Source organism: Ceratotherium simum, chromosome 27, assembly GCF_057802395.1.
Source record: "Ceratotherium simum simum isolate JZ-2026a chromosome 27, ASM5780239v1, whole genome shotgun sequence".
Classification (NCBI taxonomy): Eukaryota; Metazoa; Chordata; class Mammalia; order Perissodactyla; family Rhinocerotidae; genus Ceratotherium; species Ceratotherium simum.
Window position 1 is genome coordinate 9,995,082 of NC_141926.1, and position 19,337 is coordinate 10,014,418.

General features: G+C 42.2%; 1 non-coding gene across 1 annotated transcript; it reads right to left on the reverse strand.

The window, feature by feature from the left end:
* Window positions 1-15,603: 15,603 nt before the first annotated feature.
* Window positions 15,604-15,710, reverse strand: LOC147913404 (U6 spliceosomal RNA). The gene has a single exon (XR_015548769.1). It is a non-coding gene; the product is annotated as a U6 spliceosomal RNA (small nuclear RNA).
* Window positions 15,711-19,337: the final 3,627 nt, after the last annotated feature.

Below are 19,337 nucleotides of genomic sequence, written 5' to 3' on the forward strand. Positions count from 1 at the left end.
ATTACTGGTGATTGGTCTATTCGAATTCTCTAATTCTTCTTGATCCAGTTTTGGAAGGTTGTATGAATCTAAGAATTTATCCATTTCTTCCAGATTGTCCAATTTGTTGGCATATGGCTTTTCATAGTATTCTCTTATAATCTTTTGTATTTCTGAGGTGTCTGTTGTAATTTCTCCTCTTTCATTTCTGATTTTACTTATTTGAGCCTTCTCTCTTTTTTTCTTGGTGAGTCTAGTTACAGTTTTGTCAATTTTATTTATCTTTTGACTAGCTCTTGGTTTTACTAATTTTTTCTATTGTCTTTTTGGTCCCTATTTCGTTTATTTCTGCTCTGATTTTTATTATTTCCCTTCTTTTACTGATTCGGGCTTTGTTTGTCCCTCTTTTTCCAGTTCCTTTAGGTGCACTGTTAGATTGTTTATTTGATAGTTTTCTTGTATGTTGAGATAGGCCTGTATTGCTCTAAACTTCCCTCTTAGAACCACTTTTGCTGTATCCCTCAAATTCTGGCGTGTCATATTTTCATTTTCATTTGTCTCCAGGTATTTTTTTTATTTCTCCTTTGATTTCTTCCTTGACCCAATCGTTGTTCAGTAGCATTTCATTTAATCTCCACATATTTGTGGATTTTCTGATTTTCTTCCCCTAGTTGATTTCTAGTTTCATACCATTGTCATCAGAAAAGATTCTTGCTATTATTTCAGTCTTCTTAAATTTATGGAGACTTGTTTTGTGGCCTAATATGTGATCAATCCTGGAGAATGTTCCATGTGCATTTGAAAAGAATGTATATTCTTTGGTTTTTGGATAGAATGTTCTGTATATATCTACTAGGTCCATCTGTTCTAGTGTGTCATTTAAGACCAATATTTCCTTATTGATCTTCTGTTTGGATGATCTATCCATTGGTGTAAGTGGAGTGTTAAAGTCCCCTACTATTATTGTGTTACTGTATATTTCTCTTTTTATGTCTGTTAATATTTACTTTACATATTTAGGTGCTCCTACGTTGGGTGCATAGATATTTACAAGTGTTATATCCTCTTGTTTGATTGTTCCCTTGATCATTATGTAGTGCCCTTCTTTGTCTCTTGTTACAGTTTTTGCTTTAAATTCTATTTTGTCTGATATGAGTATTGCTACCCCAGCTTTCTTTTCATTGCCATTTGCATGGAGTATCTTTTTCCATCCCTTCACTTTCAGTTTGTGAGTGTCTTTAGGTCTGAAGTGTGATTCTTGTATGCAGCATATATATGGGTCTTGTTTTTTTTTAATCCAATCAGCTACCCTATGCTTTTTAATTGAAGCATTTAGTCCATTGACGTTTAAAGTAGCTATTGATAAGTATGTACTTACTGCCATTTTTTAACTTTTTTCTCAGTGTTTTAGTATTTCTTCTCTGTTCCTTTTTTCTTCACTTGCTCTCTTCCCTTATGGTTTGATGGCTTTCTTTAGTATTATGTTTGAGTTCCTTTTTCTTAGTTTTTTGTGTATTTTTATAGGTTTCTCATTTGTGATTACCATGGGGTTCATATACAATAACCTACGTATATAGCAATCTATATTATGTTGATGGTCTGTTTAGTTTGACCTCTGTCTGGAAGCTCTACTCTTTAACTCCCCTCCTCCCACATTTTATGTTTTTGATATCATATCTAACCTCTTTTTTGTGCATTTGTATCTGTTACCCTCTTATCATGGAAATAGATAATTTGTCTTATTTGTGGTCTTCTCTTTTCCCCTTGAATAAGTCCCTTTAGCATTTCTTGTAGGACTGATTTCTTGGTGACAAACTCCTTTAATTTTTGCTTGTCTGGGACATGTTTTATCTCTCCTTCCATTCTGAATGATAACCTTGCTGGGTAGAGTATTCTTGGTTGTAGGTTTTTTCCTTGTAGCATTTTAAATATTTCGTGCCACTCTCCTCTAGCCTGTAAGGTTTCTGCTGAGAAGTGAGCTGATAGCCTTATGGGGTTTCCTTTGTATGTAACTTTTCTTTCTCTTGTGCCTTTTAGCATTCTCTCTTTATCTTTAATTATGGACATTTTTATTTTTTGGGGTTTTTATTTATTTATTTATTTATTTATTTATTTATTTATTTATTGTGATGAAGATCAGCCCTGAGCTAACATCAATGCCAATCCTCCTCCTTTTGCCGAGGAAGACTGGCCCTGAGCTAACATCCATGCCCATCTTCCTCCACTTTATGTGGGATGCTGCCACAGCATGGCCTGACAAGTGGTGTGTGCCTGGGATCCGAACCCCCACCACCAGCAGCGGAGCACGCACGCTTAACCACCACGCCACGGTGCCGGCCCCAATTCTGGACATTTTAATTATGATGTGTCTTGGTGTGGGCCTCTTTGGGTTTATCTTGTTTGGTGCTTTCTGTGCTTCCTGTACCTGGATGTCTGTTTCCTTCCTTAGGTTAGGGAAGTTTTCAGCTATTATTTCTTCAAATAGATTCTCTGCCCCTTTGTCTCACTCTACTCCTTCTGTGACACCTATAACATGGATGTTAGTGCTCTTGGTGTTGTCCCAGAGGTCCCTTAGACTGCCATCACTCTTTTTAATTCTTTTTTCTTTTACCTGTTCAGCTTGGGTGATTTCTTCTAGTCTTTCTTCCAGCTCACAGATCCATTCTTCTGTATCCTCTACTCTGCTTTTGAGTCCCTCTAGTGAATTTTTCATTTCCAGTATTGTATTCTTCATTTCTGATTGGTTCTTTTTTTATATCTTCCATTTCTTTGTTGACATTCTCACTGAGTTCATCCATTCTTCTCCCAAGATCAGTGAGCATCCTTACCGCTCTTTGTTTGAACTCTCTGTTGGGTAGGTTCCTCAGTTCTGTTTCACTTAGTTCCTTTTCTGGGGTTTTGTCCTGTTCCCTTACTTGGAACGTATTCTTTTGCCTCCTCATTTTGCCTCTTTCCCTGTGCTTGTGTCTACGTATTAGATAGGTCAGCTACGTCTCCTGCTCTGGAGAGGTGACCTTATATAATTGATCCCTTATGAGGTCCTGCAGTGTGCTTCCCTCAGTTCCAAATGTTCCAGTGGTGACCCCTATGTGGGCTACATGTGTTCTTCTGTTGTGGCATGGTTGCTCTTCCTGTAGGTGCCCAGGGAGTCTGAGCTATGCCCCTGGCCAGCTGTTGTAATGCTCAGCTGTATAGTTGTTGTGGGCCCTTCAGTCTCTTTATCGGGTGTGGGAAGCCCCAGCACAGTTGGCTGCAAGTTCTAATAGCACATTCCTGTTCAAGTATTTCTGTTAAGCAAGTAGGCCCCCAGTGTGGCAGGTTGTTAGGCTCAGGGGCTTACAATTGCCATAAGCCTCCAGGCTTTAGGTCTCTTGTCAACTCTCGGAGGATTGCAGCTCAGTGGGGCTGGCCTCAAGCAGGGGAGGACCCAATTCTTTCAGGCTGTGGAAGGTGGGGCCAGCCCCCTATGTGGGTCTTTGAGAAGAGTGTCTTCTGCATTTGACAAGCCCCACCACCCACAGGTCCACACACACAGTGAACACAATCCTGCCCTGTGTGCACACCCTGACCTCCTGAAGCGGACCCAGTCTCTCCAAAGTGGGAGCCCCACACACTCCACCACCACCCCACACTCTCTATCCACTCCTTCTGCATGCCCTGCCCCACAGAGTTGAACTCACTCACCAGGCTGCAGAGAATCCAGGCAACTCACTTAGCCGACCCACAAGGTGCTCAAGCATTTGTTGTTGCGTGGGGCCAGTCCCTAGGCTGTGCTGCTGTCCTTGGCTGAGCTGGATTAAATCAGTGCTCTAGTGGGTGGGACAGACCCTGGGCTAGCAGGCCCCAGGGAGAACTTCAATGGCATCTGCCAGTGTCTGTGTCAGCATGCCCACACCCGGCCACAACAATGGCCACCGCCAATGTCCCAGTCCCTGGAGAGGTCTCACTTTTCAACGAGATGCACTCAGAGCCTATCAGGTGAGTCTCTTTTCACCAAAGGACTGTGCACCTTTCTTTCTGGTGACTTTAGGTTGCTTTCCAAAACGGGTGCATTTGTACATGGGCCCTTTAAGAGCTGGCTTTAATTTCTTTGTGAACCAACTTTTCTGGAGGCACTCCCCAATGTTTTAGTAACAAGTAAAGTCAGGCATTATGCCACTTGTCTTGATTGTGCTGGGTCCAAAAAATGCCTATAGCAGAGGCGCTCCCCGGCTCAGGTCCTCACTTCTCCAGGGAAGGCTGTGTACCTTTGGGCTGCCCCCGGGTGGCTGTGAAGCACTGCTGCTTGTGAAGGTGTCATTTTTTCCTCTCCAAAAGGGAATTTCCACCTCTTCCACCTCAATTAGGGCAAGAGTTCCTCTTATCCAGTTTTCACTTCTCTCTCTGGGGTAATTTTTCCAAATGTAGTTGTAAATTGGCTGTGTCTGTGGGAGGAGGTGAGTTCAGAGTCCACCTATGCCGCCATCTTGACTTCTCTCTCTCAATGCCTTTTTTATCTTGAAATATACTTTGTTGATATAAATATGGCAACACCTGCTTTCTTTTGTTTGCTATGAGCTTGGATTATCATCTTCCATCCTTTCACTCTGAGCCAGTGTTTGTCTTTAGAGCTGAGATCTGTTTCCTGGAGGCTGTATATTGTTGGGTCTTATTTTTTAATGCATCCAGCCACTCTGTGTCTTTTGATTGGAGAGGTCAATCCGTTTACATTTAGAGTGATTATTGATATATGAGGGCTTAGTGCTGCCATTTCATCATTCATTTTCCATTTCTTCCTTGTTTCTCGTCCTGGGTATTTCTGACTACCAATTCGGTTTGGTAGTTCTCTATGATGGTTTTCTTAGTTTTCTCTTTATTTATCATTTGTGTCTCTGTTCTGATTATTTGTTTAGTGGTTACCATAAGGTTTGTATAAAAAAATCTCATAGGGCTGGCCCAGTGGTGCAAGAGGTTGAGTGCATGTGCTCCGCTGTGGTGGCCTGGGGTTCACCGGTTCAGATCCCGGGCGCGCACTGACACACCGCTTGTTAAGCCATGCTGTGGCGGGGTCCCATGTAGAGTAGAGGAAGATGGGCACAGATGTTGGCCCAGGGCCAGTCTTCCTCAGCAAAAAAGGGGAAGATTGGCATTGGATGTTAGCTCAGGGCTGGTCTTACTCACACACACACACACACCCCCACAAAATCTCACAGATGAGATAGTCCATTTTCGATAGCCTCTTATTTCCTTAGTCTGAGCTGATTCCATCCCTTTCCTCTTCCCCATATAAATAATTATTGTCACAACTTATTTCATCTTGTGTTGTGAGTTTGTGATTAAAATGACGAGATTATAATCATTTTTGATGTTTTCCTTCCCTTTATCTTTAACGTTACAATTAAGTGTTTGCTAACCTGTTCTAATAGAGAGCTGCAATTTCCTGATTTTGTCTGCCTATTTATCTCCTTGTTCAAGGCTTTGTATACCCTTTCTTTTTTTTTCAGGTATGAAGGCCTTCATGATCATTTCTTGTCAAAGGGGTCTTGTGGTGATGAACTCCCTTAGCTTTTGTTTATCTGGGAAAGTTTTTATTTCTCCCCCATATCTGAAGGATATTTTCACTGGATAGAGTTTCTGTATTTCTGAAAGTTTTTGTCTTTCAAAATTTTGAATATATCATTCCACTCTCTCCTCACTTATAAGGTTTCTGCTGAGAAATCCACTGAAAGCCTGATAAGGGTTCCTTTGTAAGTTATTCTCTTCTGCCTTGCTGCCCTTAATATTTTTTCTTTGTTATTGAATTTTGCCAGTTTTACTACTATATGCCTTGGAGAAGGTCTTTTTACATTGATATCTTTAGGAGTTCTATTAGCTTCTTTTACTTGTATTTCCAGTTCCTTCTCCAGGTTTGGGAATTTCTCAGTTATTATTTCTTTAAACAAGCTTTCTGCTCCATTATCTCTCTCTTCTCCCTCTGGAATTCCTATAATCTTTATGTTGCATTTCCTAATTGTGTTAGATATTTCTCAGAGAATTTCTTCATTTCTTTTTAGTCTTAGTTCTCTCTCCTCCTCCCTCTGAAGCATTTTTATATTTCTGTGTTCCAGACTGCTAATTCTGTCCTCCATAATATCAGGTCTGTTATTCAGGGAGTCCAGATATTTCTTTATCTCATCCACTGTGTTTTTTCATCTCCAACATTACTGATTTGTTTTTCTTTATAGTTTCAATCTCTTGTGAAGCAATCCGTCTGTTCATTAATTTTGTTCCTGATTTCGCTGAACTGTCTATCTATATTTTCTTGTAACTCATTGAGTATTTAGTGATGGCTATTTTGAATTCTCTGTCATTTAGATTGTAAATTTTTGTGCCTTCAGGATTGATTTCTGGGTTCTTGTAATTTTCCTTCTGGTCTGGAGTAATAATATATTTCTTCCTACTGTTTGATGGTGTGGATTTGTGTCTTCGCATAGTGATGGTATCTGGTTGCAGATTCCACTCACTACCATGGAGAGGGCAGGAGCAGTGTATTCTGAGCCCATTGTGATCCCTGACTCCCTTGCTTATGGCTGCTGCTTTTCTAACATATGCGTGGGTGCTCTGGCTGACTGGCTGAGCTGGAGTGCCTGGTGGGGGGAGGGGTGCTTTCTTCTGTGTGCATGATCCTGGGGGTGTTCTTGCTCTGCCCTAGCTATCTGCTCTCCTGGGGTGCTGGCTTGATGAAGACACCCACGCAATAGCTTAGCCACCACCTCTGTATGGGGCTTTCCCAGGGGCTGTGAGGGAACTTGGGGAGCTACTGTGTTCCTGCAGAGAACCATCCCTCCCCCCTCTATTCTCAGAGCTGCATGGCCCCATTCCCTGGGATGCTGCCATTCAGGAGGGAGAGGAGGTCCCCTTGCCTCCTTCCACTTTCTCCCAGGGGTCCAGCACATCTGCTTCAAGTGTATGGCTGGGTGGGTCTCTCAGACATCTTTTGTCTTGTGTGAATGTCCTCTGCTGGTTTATGAATATCCTTTTCATTGTATCTTAGAGGAGAGAGTCTAAGGGGGGAGCTCACTCCACCATGATGCTGTTGTCACTCCTCTTTGTGGTTTTAATTTGAATTTCCCTGATGGTTAATAACTTTGACCATCTTTTCATGTGCCTATTGGCCATTGGTATCTCTCCTTTGCAGAAACACCTATACATATCCTTTGACCATCTTTTAATTTAATTGCCTTCATTATTGATGCAATATGTTATTTTTAAAAAATATACAAATTGAAAAATATGTAAGTATATTAGTTAGGATGCAAGCATAGGCTGAGGCACCACATGGAGAGAGAAGCCCCACCACAGTCCCAGACACATGAATGAGGCCTCCTAGACTCCCCTGTCCCAGCCAAACTGGCCCAGACCTGAATATCCAGCCAGATAATTGGAAGAATTATGAGAAATAACAAGTCATTGTTTCGAGGTGTTTACTCAGGACTTATTCCTTTTATCTTCCTGCTGGTGGGAAAAATATGATAGGGGTAGACTCAAACTTGGACACAGATGGTAGAAGCCACAAGTTGAGGATGGCAGAGCCACCTGCAGTCTGGACCTCAGATGGCCACAAGGCCCAGAGCTGTTGGCTTCTCCTAGACCACGTGCCTACTTTTATACTATTATGTGAAAAAGCAGACTTCTGTAGTATTTAAACAATTGTATTACCAAGTCTGTATTACAGCATCTTAGCTTCAACATGAACTAATTCAGACTTTGGCACTAGAAGCGCAATGCTCTGTTGATATGCTAAAATTGCTGATATTAGCTCAGTGGTTGGGTAGACAACACCCGGAAAGCTGATGACCACTGTTGTGCTGTGGCAAAACATTTGATAACCTTCTCCCTATGATAACTCAGAAAGCAAGCAGATCATGTATCTTTTCCACATGGGAAAAACTCAGAATAGTGGTGTATGGTGGCTGCTTTTAGCAAAATCCCATAAGAAATAAGCTCAGGCAGTAATTGGCAAGTTTATATGCAGGAGGAGAACAGAGCTTGGCTAAGGGAGGACTCTTCCTACAGCCTTCAATCTAAATCAACCAGTAATCCAGAAACTTGGAGCCTCTCTTCTAAACTTCACGCAGTAGTGAAAAAAGAGCACAGAGAAACATCATATTAAGGATATTGTTCCTTAACATGATAGGTTTAATCCTATCATATTGAGGATGTTATACTCCTGCCCAAGCCTCTTATTTTTAGAAGGCCCATGATAATGCCATTAAGTGGAAGGGAGGGTAAATACAGAAACCAATATGTTGAAGGAGATTTTCTGGGTTTAAGAACTATGACCAGAAGATATCTTTGGAATAGTCACTGTTACAGGGAATTAACTGGGAATGAATGTAGGCAGATCCCACAGAATGATGCCCCCATTCGCATTTTTTGAGCTCTTAGTTTTTAATACCCCCAAAACTAAGAAGCCTTCTTAGTTTTTAATATCCCCAAACTAAGAAGCCCTTTTAGTTTTTAATACCCCAAAACGAAGAAGCCCTCTTAATTTTTAATACCAAAATCTCATAGAATATATGGCACTCTTCTTTTCTAGATAAGCTAATGCTTTCAGGAAAAAGGATACTCTTTTTCATAAATCAATAACTACTTTCTGTACACTGTTTCCTTAAAGTCTCACGTTATAGTCACGTGCAGTTGACAGAACATCAGAACCATGTTCAGGTGTTCTGCTTGCTGGGAACACCTTGCAAGGAAAAGGTGGGGCGCTTGGGAAGTTTGGGAAGCTTGCTGAGGTTCACCAGAGCCATGTGTGTCCCGGATGTTTCTGGTGCTGAAGGAGATATCACAGCATCTTCCTTGGTGTGAGACTCTCTCAGAGACCAAGCACTTGTCCTCCATGTGCCTCTACAATACTTTCAATATTTAGTCCTTGTTTTTGCCTTGTGTTGTACAGTAAGTCCCAAAAAAGCTAAGAACAGGCTAGAATTGAGGATAAGGAAGAAAAGCAGGTGAGAAAAGCCATTGCAATGGGAAAGAATATATTTAAGGGCTACACAGTTAGGAAGGGCTCTGTGAAGCATTTTACAGCCTAAGGACAGCTTGTTTCTTACAAATAGGCTTTTGCTGTGTTTAGGTGGTATTTCAGGAAGTTGGTTGGGGTTGGGTCAGATGTATAAAGTGCAATACATTATTTACCCATCTAGAACATGGGAAGTGATCTTCTCACTGGTGTTTTGGCACTGCCTCTATGGTCTTCAGGAACAGGTGTAGACTTTAGGTGGGGGACACCTGTATTCTGGAAGCCAGTAAGGTTTTGAGGTAACTGTATTCTGAAGAAAAACAGAAGCCCAGCTGACAAAAGGCTTTGGTGGTTCTGTTCCCAAAGCTCCTCCAAAGGATCATCCTCCACAGTGGCCACATCAGATGTGGCCAAGGAGGGTAATGGACAAGCAAGAACCTCTCCAAATACAGAACCGTAGGTGAATAGAGACATTTGCTTCACTGTCAGGACTGGAGTCCTCACAATTTCTGCCCCAGGAGATTTTTTTCTATCATGATGGACCTGTGTATTGGCTTCAGTGAGTTCTCCTTTCTTTCCCATGTTTTTATCATGGCTTTCCTGTTTGTACTCCATGGTTGCATACTGGATGAGTGTTTGGAGAGGGAGACATAACTTGTTGATTCACTTACAGGTCCTGAGTCACAAGGAGATACATCTTGATGTTGGATCCAGTAACCAGCTGGAACATCTGTTGGTCTTCATTGGGGAGTGGTGAATATCATTTCTTTCAGTCATAAAACCATCTGATTTTTTGTTGAATCGTCTAAGTGTTAGATGGACTCATGGCTGCCCAGCTCTAGACGACATTTTCCAGCCTCCCTTGAAGTTAGGCATGGCTGCGTAGGTCCACTTTCTGTGTCTGCCTTCACATGGCCTTCTCTGTGTGTCTGTGAAGACTCCTTCTTCCTCTTTTTCATAAGGGCACCTATGATGGCATTTGGGGCCCACTTGGGTAATCCAGGATAAGCTCTTCCTCTCAAGATCCCTAGCTTAATCACATCTTTTGTCATATGAGGTAATATTTACTCTTTTGCCATATAAGGTAATACTCATAGATTCTAGGATTAGGAAGTGAATATATCTTGGAGGGGCATGTTTTAGCCTACCACAGAGATTTGTTAAATAAACCATATAGAAATGCTCATATTTACATCCTGTATCTCCAGCATTAGAAAATAAATCCAGTAGCTTAATCCCAAAGGATTGGGATAGGTTTTTACCTTGTCCTCAAGAATCTACTGGACTTTCCAAAGCCAGCATCTGCCTATCACTAACTCTGGTGGTTGGGGTGGGCCCCCAGACCCCCCTGAGGGCAGCAGGCAGAGGGCCACCAGCTCTGAGGAACATCCAGTCACTCACTGGCTCTTCAGCGTCCAAGAACAGAGGAGGCCACTCTCCAAAAGTTTCAGAGACTGTGACTAAGGAAGAGCCCAGAAGAGAGAGAAACTTCTCCTTTCCCCTAGCTTGATAAATCTCTTCCTTGGTGGAAAAATGGGCTTCTCTTCACTGAGCCAGCCCTCCTCTCTGTGCAAGGGCAGCTGGCTGAGCTCTGATGCCAGCTGGAAGCTGCTTAGAGTGTCCTGCAGCCTGGTGAGCTGACTGCCAGTGAGGCCTTAGATGGACACCTTCTCTTGGGTGGCAGGATGAAGGCTTGGGTCTGCTGTATTTGGAATTGTACAAGAAGAGTAACAAATAACACCAAATCTTCCTTCACAGGCAGACTGTGATGGCCTTTCAACATAGCAAAGGAAGACCCCTGCCCCAGAACAAGGATGCTCCCTGGGGACAACTCCAGATATTCCTGTGTGATGGGGGAGAAGATTCGGGAACCCCTGGGCCTGAGGTGTACCACTGGGAGCTGGCTGAAGCCAAGCCCAAGATGTGCCTTGGTAACTTACAAAAGGATGAAACAAGAAAGCTGAACTGCTCTATTCACATTGGCCCAAAGACAGTGAAAATAAAAAGCTTTACTCTTAACACTCATGTGGCATTTTGGCTTCTTGCCATTAAACTGAGAACAGAGGCTGTTCATTCATGCAGTACATTTTGAGGCTCCCTGAGGTGGTGATGGGAGCTCCCTCAGGGCAGACGTTCATGATTATTTTCTTCCCTAATTCCCTAGGGAAGCAGTCTGAGTGAAAAAAATTTTTTTTCACTGGGGAAAAATAGAACTTGAACAAAAAATCAGTCCATTCCCTGAGACTGACCACAATCATCTCATCTATTGACAACTTCTAAATAGAAATTCTAAAAAGCATGGTGGAGGAGGAGATTTTAGCAATCAAGGAAGAATTTTTGCATGTGCCAAGAAGTTTCAGGCAATCATGGATCAAATCTGAGGCAATGAGTTTGTAAGACTCAAAAAAGAAAAAATCTTAAAGCTACTACATATAAAGATAAACTAATGAACACAACTGAACTATAGGTCTATCAAACAGATGGGACAGTGAAATGTGCATTGAGAGAGGGGCTTAGGTCTTCTAGGGCTAGCTCTAGTGTGGACACAGGGTGTCACTATTACTAGAAGCTTGCAAGTCTCTGAGGGAGGACTTGGCTTATCTGCTCAACTCCTTAAGCTGATTAATGGGGAGGGTAGGCTGGGTTTCACAGTGCCTTGGAGGCGAAATGTGCAGTGATGTTGGAGATGCTGTAGAAAATGGTTCTGGTTGTGCTGAAGGCTAGTTGTGTGAGCAAATCCTGGGTGTGTAGTAAACTTCTGGGGCAGGCAGAACACAGAGTCCCAGCCAGCAGCACAAAGAGCTTGAAGAATTTGACTTGGGAGGAATCCAAGAAGGACTGAAAGAGGCTCATTCTAACTGCAAAGGCCACCGTGACTGGGATGGTGATGACCTGGTGGTCATGGGGGCAGATGAGACCAGAGCAGTGGGCAGAGGCCTCTGACTGCTGCTTGCAGGATTGAGGGCCCTGACAATGCATGTGAGGAAGTGGGGCAGTCTGAAGGATCCTTCACAAAAACCAGCAGAGCTGGGACCTCGATTTTATTTCTGGGTTTTATCCCTGGAATCTCCTTGGCACTGGAGACTATGATTTCCAGCTAGTGCTGAAAACATGAGCCCGCTTGGCATGGAGACCTGGGCGGACGGATCCCTTGGTGCCTCTGGAGATGGAGCCTATGAATGTCAGAATGGTCATTTTTGGGCTCAGGTAAGCCCGTGCATCTTGTTGCGGCAGAGAAGCTGGCCCAGACCAGCAGAAAACCCCACTTTTGTGGTGAGATCTCACCTGCTGGGAAATCAAAATCTTCTTGCTCAAACTGAAACGGGCAGCTGATGAGCTCTGCCTGCAAGTCGTCTGTGTGGGGAACACTGTACTCTCAGTGTGAAGCTTCTTGTGAAGGACAATTGTTTGAGAAGCTGAGACCTCCCTAAACCTGTTGTTGACAGCAATGAACTAAAGTGACCCTCAGAATTCAGATCAACTACCCGAATTCTGCTGTTGGGTAACCTTGAGTGCAGATGCTCCTGATTCAGAGGATGAGGTTTACTCTGTCCTGACTGCAATGCAATAATCATGATGTTTTTTGGACCAAAATGGCAACAGCCTGGGTCAGAACTCCTTTGGGGCCTAGAACATTGTTCTGAAGCTTCAGTTCATATTGGTCAAAAAGCATTGCAAGTTCTATAATTTTCCTTATCAGGCTTTCTGCACCTTGTAGTGAACAGGGGTCCACACCAGGAGGTGGACTTCATAAGCTTTGTTCAGAACTGTGTTCTCCAAAATCAGCAACCTGAATTCTGTAGGATATATGTTCTTGTAGACTGCCTCCTGGATTGTATCTTTTGTTTGAAACTTCTGATCTTCTTCCTGGACACCAGATAGTTTCCCCATGCTTGGTCATCTTCTCCATCTTGGAGATATAAGTTAATGCATAGATTCCGAGAATTTGAGAATTCTCGCAGCTTTCCTAGAAACTGTCTGCTTCTGTGTTCTTCTCAATTGTCCAGTCAAAGATCAGTCCTGTAAAGGACCTGGTTGTATTTCCACTGGTAGCCACCCTTAAAAGCTTTTAGCATGGAGTGGATGTGCATGAAGGGCAGCAGTGCTTTAAATTTTATTTATTTATTTATTTTTTTCCCCCAAAGCTCCAGTAGATAGTTGTATGTCATAGTTGCACATCCTTCTAGTTGCTGTATGTGGGACGCGGCCTCAGCATGGCCGGAGAAGAGGTGCATCGGTGCTCGCCCGGCATCCGAACCCGGGCCGCCAGCAGCGGAGCGCGCGCACTTAACCGCTAAGCCACAGGGCCGGCCCCAGCAGTGCTTTAGAAATGCTGGGTTTGGACATAGAATTGGGGTGAACGAGCACCAGCAGCACTAGTAATGTGAACAATAGTGGCGCTTCCAGGCCCCACGCCTCCATGTTGCCTCACCCCACCTCCAGTGACCTGACCATCTCTGGTGCTTGTCGCCTCCCAACTCCCCCCCTGCCCTGAAAAAACAGAACTCTCACCCATCCAGGAAGCAGGTGATATCACATAGGAGGGAGAGATGGGAGCAGTGACCTGGAGAGATACTTCTTGAAGTCATAGTTTTTAAAAAATCAGTTATACTAACTTATTGTCATATCTCCTGCATATGTGGGCTTGCATTGGTGATTTATAATCCAGTGGTTCAACATTTTTTCCTCCAGCACTACTGGGGGATGCACCATGCCCCCATTACTGGCAGTGGCTTACTGCAGTTATGCTTCTCAGTTTTGAGTTGCATAGCATGATTTTGTTAGAGATTGGGGAAAGTAAGGGAATATGCAATCTGAGAAAACTATTTCCTCATTCTTATGCTCCCCATCCCAGAATCATTGGCCATAAATAGTACAGAGGAAAGCAAGTTTAAGGGAATACAAAGCCCTATTTACTTTTCCTGAATATTACCAATGAGCTGTTAAAGACCCCATATGAGAGCATCAGAGAAATCTGTGGTTATTAAAAAGAATAATAAAAGTCTAAGTTTATTAGAAACTTGCCAGGCAAGGGAGTCACTGGTTGAATGAATTCCATCCAATAGACTCCCCTATGGTCTTGAGCTGTTAGGTTTCATAAGGTTTTGTTTGGATTGTCAGTCATAAGGCAGAAATTAGAATTTGAGATCTAAGCTGGGGTTGGTCAGAATTTGTAAACTAGGAGAGTTGCTGAAGTGATTCGTATTTGACCAGTTTATGTCTGGGCTTATCTTTCTGAAACATGTGAGTCTGCCAAGCCAACTGTCGCTCCAGCTGTTTGAGCTTAAACAATCTTTCTGTATTTTAAGTTTGTGGTTTCTGTACAATTTGTCTGTTTGGCAAGATATAATTGCATCACCTGTCTATCTCTCAGTCACAATTTTTGGAGCATACTTCAACCACAACTATGGGACAGACTGTAACCTTGACCACATGATAAGTCTAGAGCTACACCTCTGGCTTAAGTATATGGGTCATGATGGAGGTCACTTGATTTTCAGTAGATGTTAGATCTTCTTGTCTCTGTCAGCAAGATAATCTGATAAAACAGTGACTGTGTGGCAATATTTAAGATTCTGTAGAACTACATATTTGATCATTGCAACACTGACAAATACTGAGTTGGTAGTCTACTTCTAAGCCAAGAACAAATTCTGTCCAATTTAAGCCAGGAAAAGAGATCCCACCCCCAGTTTGAAGAGCCAGTTGAACAAGCTATGGGGGTATCATCCAGATTATTGAATTTTCTAATGTCTTTGTTTTCCAGATCTCTTTAATTAACATTAAACATCATAGAAAAGACTATAGGGATAGAAGTGTAACATCTTTTCTCTAAGATGGCATATGTTCTGCCTTGAGAAGGCAATAATATGTCTAGGATGACTCTGTTTTAACCCACTGCCTGTTCAATCTTGTAAATTTCTCAGACAAGGAGATCTTTGGCCTTAGTGGCACTGTCTGTTTCTTCTGTCAGTCTCTGAACCAGAGCATGTAGGGTTTTTTGCACCAGTCTTTGGACCTTCTTTAAAGGGTGAAATATGGATGCCTGAGGAAAGAATAAAGCAGCCCAGAATTGTTCCTCAAAGGTTAAGATTTGGGGTTTTAAATTGAGGCTCAAATTTTCTCCTTCTTGAGTTAAGAGGTATAAAGACCCCTTTTTCTTTTTCTTAGGGAAAATCAATGGGCTGAATGGACCCAGAGTAATATCAGTGAATTTCTTGAGAGTGGGCATCAGTTTGCTGAGGTGACAAGTCTGTGTCCAATTTGTGGGCAGTAGCCAATAGGCTTTTTTTTTTTTTTTTTTTTTTTTTTGTGGAACAAAATCAATATCAGTCATTGGGAACCACCCAATGACCCATTGTTGGCCAAAATACCCCTATGAGGTTTTCTGATTGTGTCCTACAGCTTTGACACAAGTCAACAAGTGTAATCAAGCACCAGACAGTGAGATACACAGTAGAGATCAGCAGGTAGAGCCATAGTCAAGGAGACTGACTGACTTTTCCTTGTAGGATCTGTATAAGAGAGGAATCCTCCACTTGCATAGGCTCTTAGCACTTAATATCTTACCAAGCTCTATTTGTATGTTTTGTTGAGGTGCTAATTTCTTTTTTTTTTTCTTTTTTTTTTTTTCCTTTTTAAAAAATATGGAACGCTTCACGAATTTGCGTGTCATCCTTGCGCAGGGGCCATGCTAATCTTCTCTGTATCGTTCCAATTTTAGTATATGTGCTGCCGAAGCGAGCACTAAGGTGCTAATTTCTATGAAAAATACCTAGGTTTCATTTTAATGGAGACAGGAAATACCCATTCTTTATGTTATGTGAAGGAGGGTCTTAGATTTTTGGCTATCTGGCTTGTTATAATATTTGCCATCTATGGATTCACAAAAGTGTTAAGTTCTACCATCCAGAAATCAACTGATCACTGTAAGGGATTTGTACTGAAGGAAACTGGGTGACATTCAAAGGAAAGTGGTTATAAACCCAATGGTGAGTTGAATTATATATTTGAGCCACGGAGTGACCAGGGGTGCAAAGAACAGTTTTAAGAATAAGGGTCCAAATTAGTGCCACAGTTCAGAGGTAACAAATATCTATTCATTATCCAGAACTTTAAGCCAACAGAGAGAGAAAAAATAACTTGGCAAATAAATAACAAAACATGTGAAGATATGTATGGCAATCAGTGTTCTAGGCGTTTGAGATCTAGTTCTAACATCCTGGGTGGAAGCTTTATACATCACTTTGACTTGAGATCTTAGGTTAGCAGTCTCCTTTCTTTTTTTTTTTCCTGAGGAGATCAGCCCTGAGCTAACATCCATGCCGATCCTCCTCTTTTTGCTGAGGAAGACTGGCCCTGAGCTAACATCCGGCTGATCTTCCTCCACTTTATGTGGGACGCCTCCACAGCATGGCCAGAGCGGTGCGTCTGTGCGACCCGGGATCCGAACCCAGGCCGCCAGCAGTGGAGCGCGCGCTCTTAACCGCTACGCCACGGGGCCGGCCCCAGCAGTCTCCTTTCTAAGGTGTCAGCTTCTGAAGGATTCATAAGAATCCTCAGTGTGAGATCTCCAGTTTGGAAGGCTTTTTGGTAGCGTAGGGTAGCTTTGTGTCTTCTTAAATGGGTGATGAGAATCTAAGGATCAATCCTTTGTAATCTGATCATAGTGTGGTGATCAGTAGAACTTGATAAGAGCTCTTTTCATCAGATTTGGGATCTACCTTGCTCTGATGTCCTTTCTAGAGGTCCACATTTCCAGGTTTTAGGTCATAAAGGCAGTGATTGGGAGGATGCTGAGGAAAGGCTGCCTGTATCTGCGGATGATAAGACTCAGTATACTGTATTATTCTTTTTCAGTATTAAGCTATAACTGCCTGAACAGGGTGTAGGCCGGGATTGTGGGTGATGTTCTCAGACACATAGTATGGACAGTTACCAAATTATAAACAGTGAGTTGACAAACTCAAGAAGGTATTGATCTCATGGTCATTAAGGCCATTGGTAACCCCTTTGTCTATAGAAGTTCAAGGGTCTCAGAGATTTTTGCTGGCTTTAATTGTAAAATACCATTTATCCTCTTGACTTTCCCTCAAGATTGAAGATGGTAAAAGCAATGAAATTATTGAGTGTAAAGGCTTTGCAGAGTTCTCTAATGACAATTCCAGTGATCTGGATTTTTCTGTTAATGAAGGGATGGGTAGGGATTCCCCAAGTAGGAAACATGAAAGGAAGCTGTCTTTTAGCTACTGTATGAGCTGTAGCTTTGAGAAGGAGAGGCCTCTATTCATCTCAAGAATAAGCAAAATGTGACCAAAATGTATCCAAAATCCATTGAAGACAATAAATCTATAAAGTCTATTTGGAAATGCTCTGAGGGGTGCCGAAGCCTGGGTTTTTGTCCACGTCCTATCTTTACAGTTTTGCCAGCATTTTGTCGGTAACAGATGAGACATGCAGAAACACCCTCAGTAGCGTTAGTAAAGATTCCCCACCAAAGCTGATCAAATATAGTAGCCAACTTCATATATAGATCTCCCAGTGTTCATTTTGAGGTCTTCTGGCACCAAGAGCGTACCCTGAGAACAATAGAGGTCATTCTCTAACCATCTTCAGCCAGATCTTTCTTGAGCTCTGTTTTCCAATTTCAGAGCCACTTTGTGACATTTGATATGTTGGCCTCTTTGAGCCAGTCTTGATATTTGGCTCTGAGAAACTGTAAGGACCGTGAGGTTAGTGAGGGCCATCTACTTGGTATGGTGTTCAGCAAGAGCATTTCCTTTAGCTTCAAGTTGTTCTTTTATTGAATAGGTTTCTATCTTTATAATGGCCATTTCAACAGAAAACATCAAGGCTTCTAGGAGTTTCTAAATTGACTACTGACTATTTTTAATTTGATTTCCTGCTGATATCATAAACCTTCATTGTTTTCAGAACATCCCTGAATCATGTACTACCCCAGAGACATATGAATTGTCAATATATGTATTAACTCTTTTATCCACAGCCAACTGGCAAGCTCTAGTGAGTGCACCACATTTAGTAGACTTTTCTCTTTTAAGTATATGTTCTGTTCTAAAGATGACTTAAAATCTGTTTTAGTATACAGAGCCTGATAGTTTCCTGTTCAATTCTACAAACAGGAATATGAAGTTTCTATGGGAGTCTCCAATAATTCTGTGTGAGGTATAGGTGGTTCCTGAACCATCAAAACAGAGGTTAAGCATCAGAAGGTTCTCTTTCTTAGGTAAAGGACAAGTGTGTTAGGATCAAGAGATTACAACTGCAGATATAAATGGTTGAGGGAGAAAGTAATAAAATGTCATGGGAGGTGAATGTGTTTGCTGAGAAATGTTGACTATTTTCAATGAACAGAAAGAATTGTACGACATGAGGGACCAGTCGGTTAAAAGGAGATCCTGGGGGTAAGTTGGCAGGTCTCCAGAAACTTGGGCTATGGCTGCTTCCCTGAGGCAAGGTGAGGGAGCCTTTGCCACTGGATCAAGGAAAAGGCTGTCATAAGGTTTTTGCCTCTAGTCCCCAGAGAGTTGGGTAAAACTTGGAAAGCTTTGTGTACGAGTGAGTAGAAAGTTTTATGGTTAGGTAGAGCCATTGTGGGAAGTCACTGGAGGGCTAATATTAGATTACAAAATGCCTGCTCATGTTTAAATTCCTGTATCAATTTCCTGCAGCTTCCATAACAAATTACTTCAAAGTTAGTGACTTACAACAACTGACATTTATTCTCCCACAGTTCTAGAGGCCAGAAGTCTGAGGTCAAATTGTTGTCATGGCTGTGTTCCTTCCCAAAGCTTAGGAGTAGAACCTTTCCTTGTCTCTTTCAGCTTCTGGTGGCATTCCTTTGCTTGTGGCTACATCACTCCTATCTCCACCCTTCTTCATATGACCTTTTCTCTCTGCATGTCTCTACTCTGTGTCTCTTATGAGGACACTTGTCATTGGATTTACAGCCACCCAGATGACCTGGGATAATATCATCTCAAGATCCTTAACTAAATTATATCTGCAAAGACCTTTTTTCCAAAGGAGGTCACAATCACAGATTCTGGGATATAGATATGTTTTTTGTGGGCCACTGTTCAATCAACTAAAGTCCCAGGAACTAGGTGCTCTTACACTGAGGACTTAGTTTTAGTTACAGAAGTGTGGTGATTACAAAAAAGTTAGGAGCTCACTTTCTGCAATAGCCAGTGTGACCCTAAATCCTATTTATTTGTCTTTTAGTCTAAAGACTGGGCAGTTCTGAATGGCTTATAACCCTTGTGAGAGATTTACCTTCCTGGGTAAGCTATGCCCTAGGTAATGTACCTTGTTCTGCCAAGGTCATACATTTCCCCTAGAAATTTTATATTCT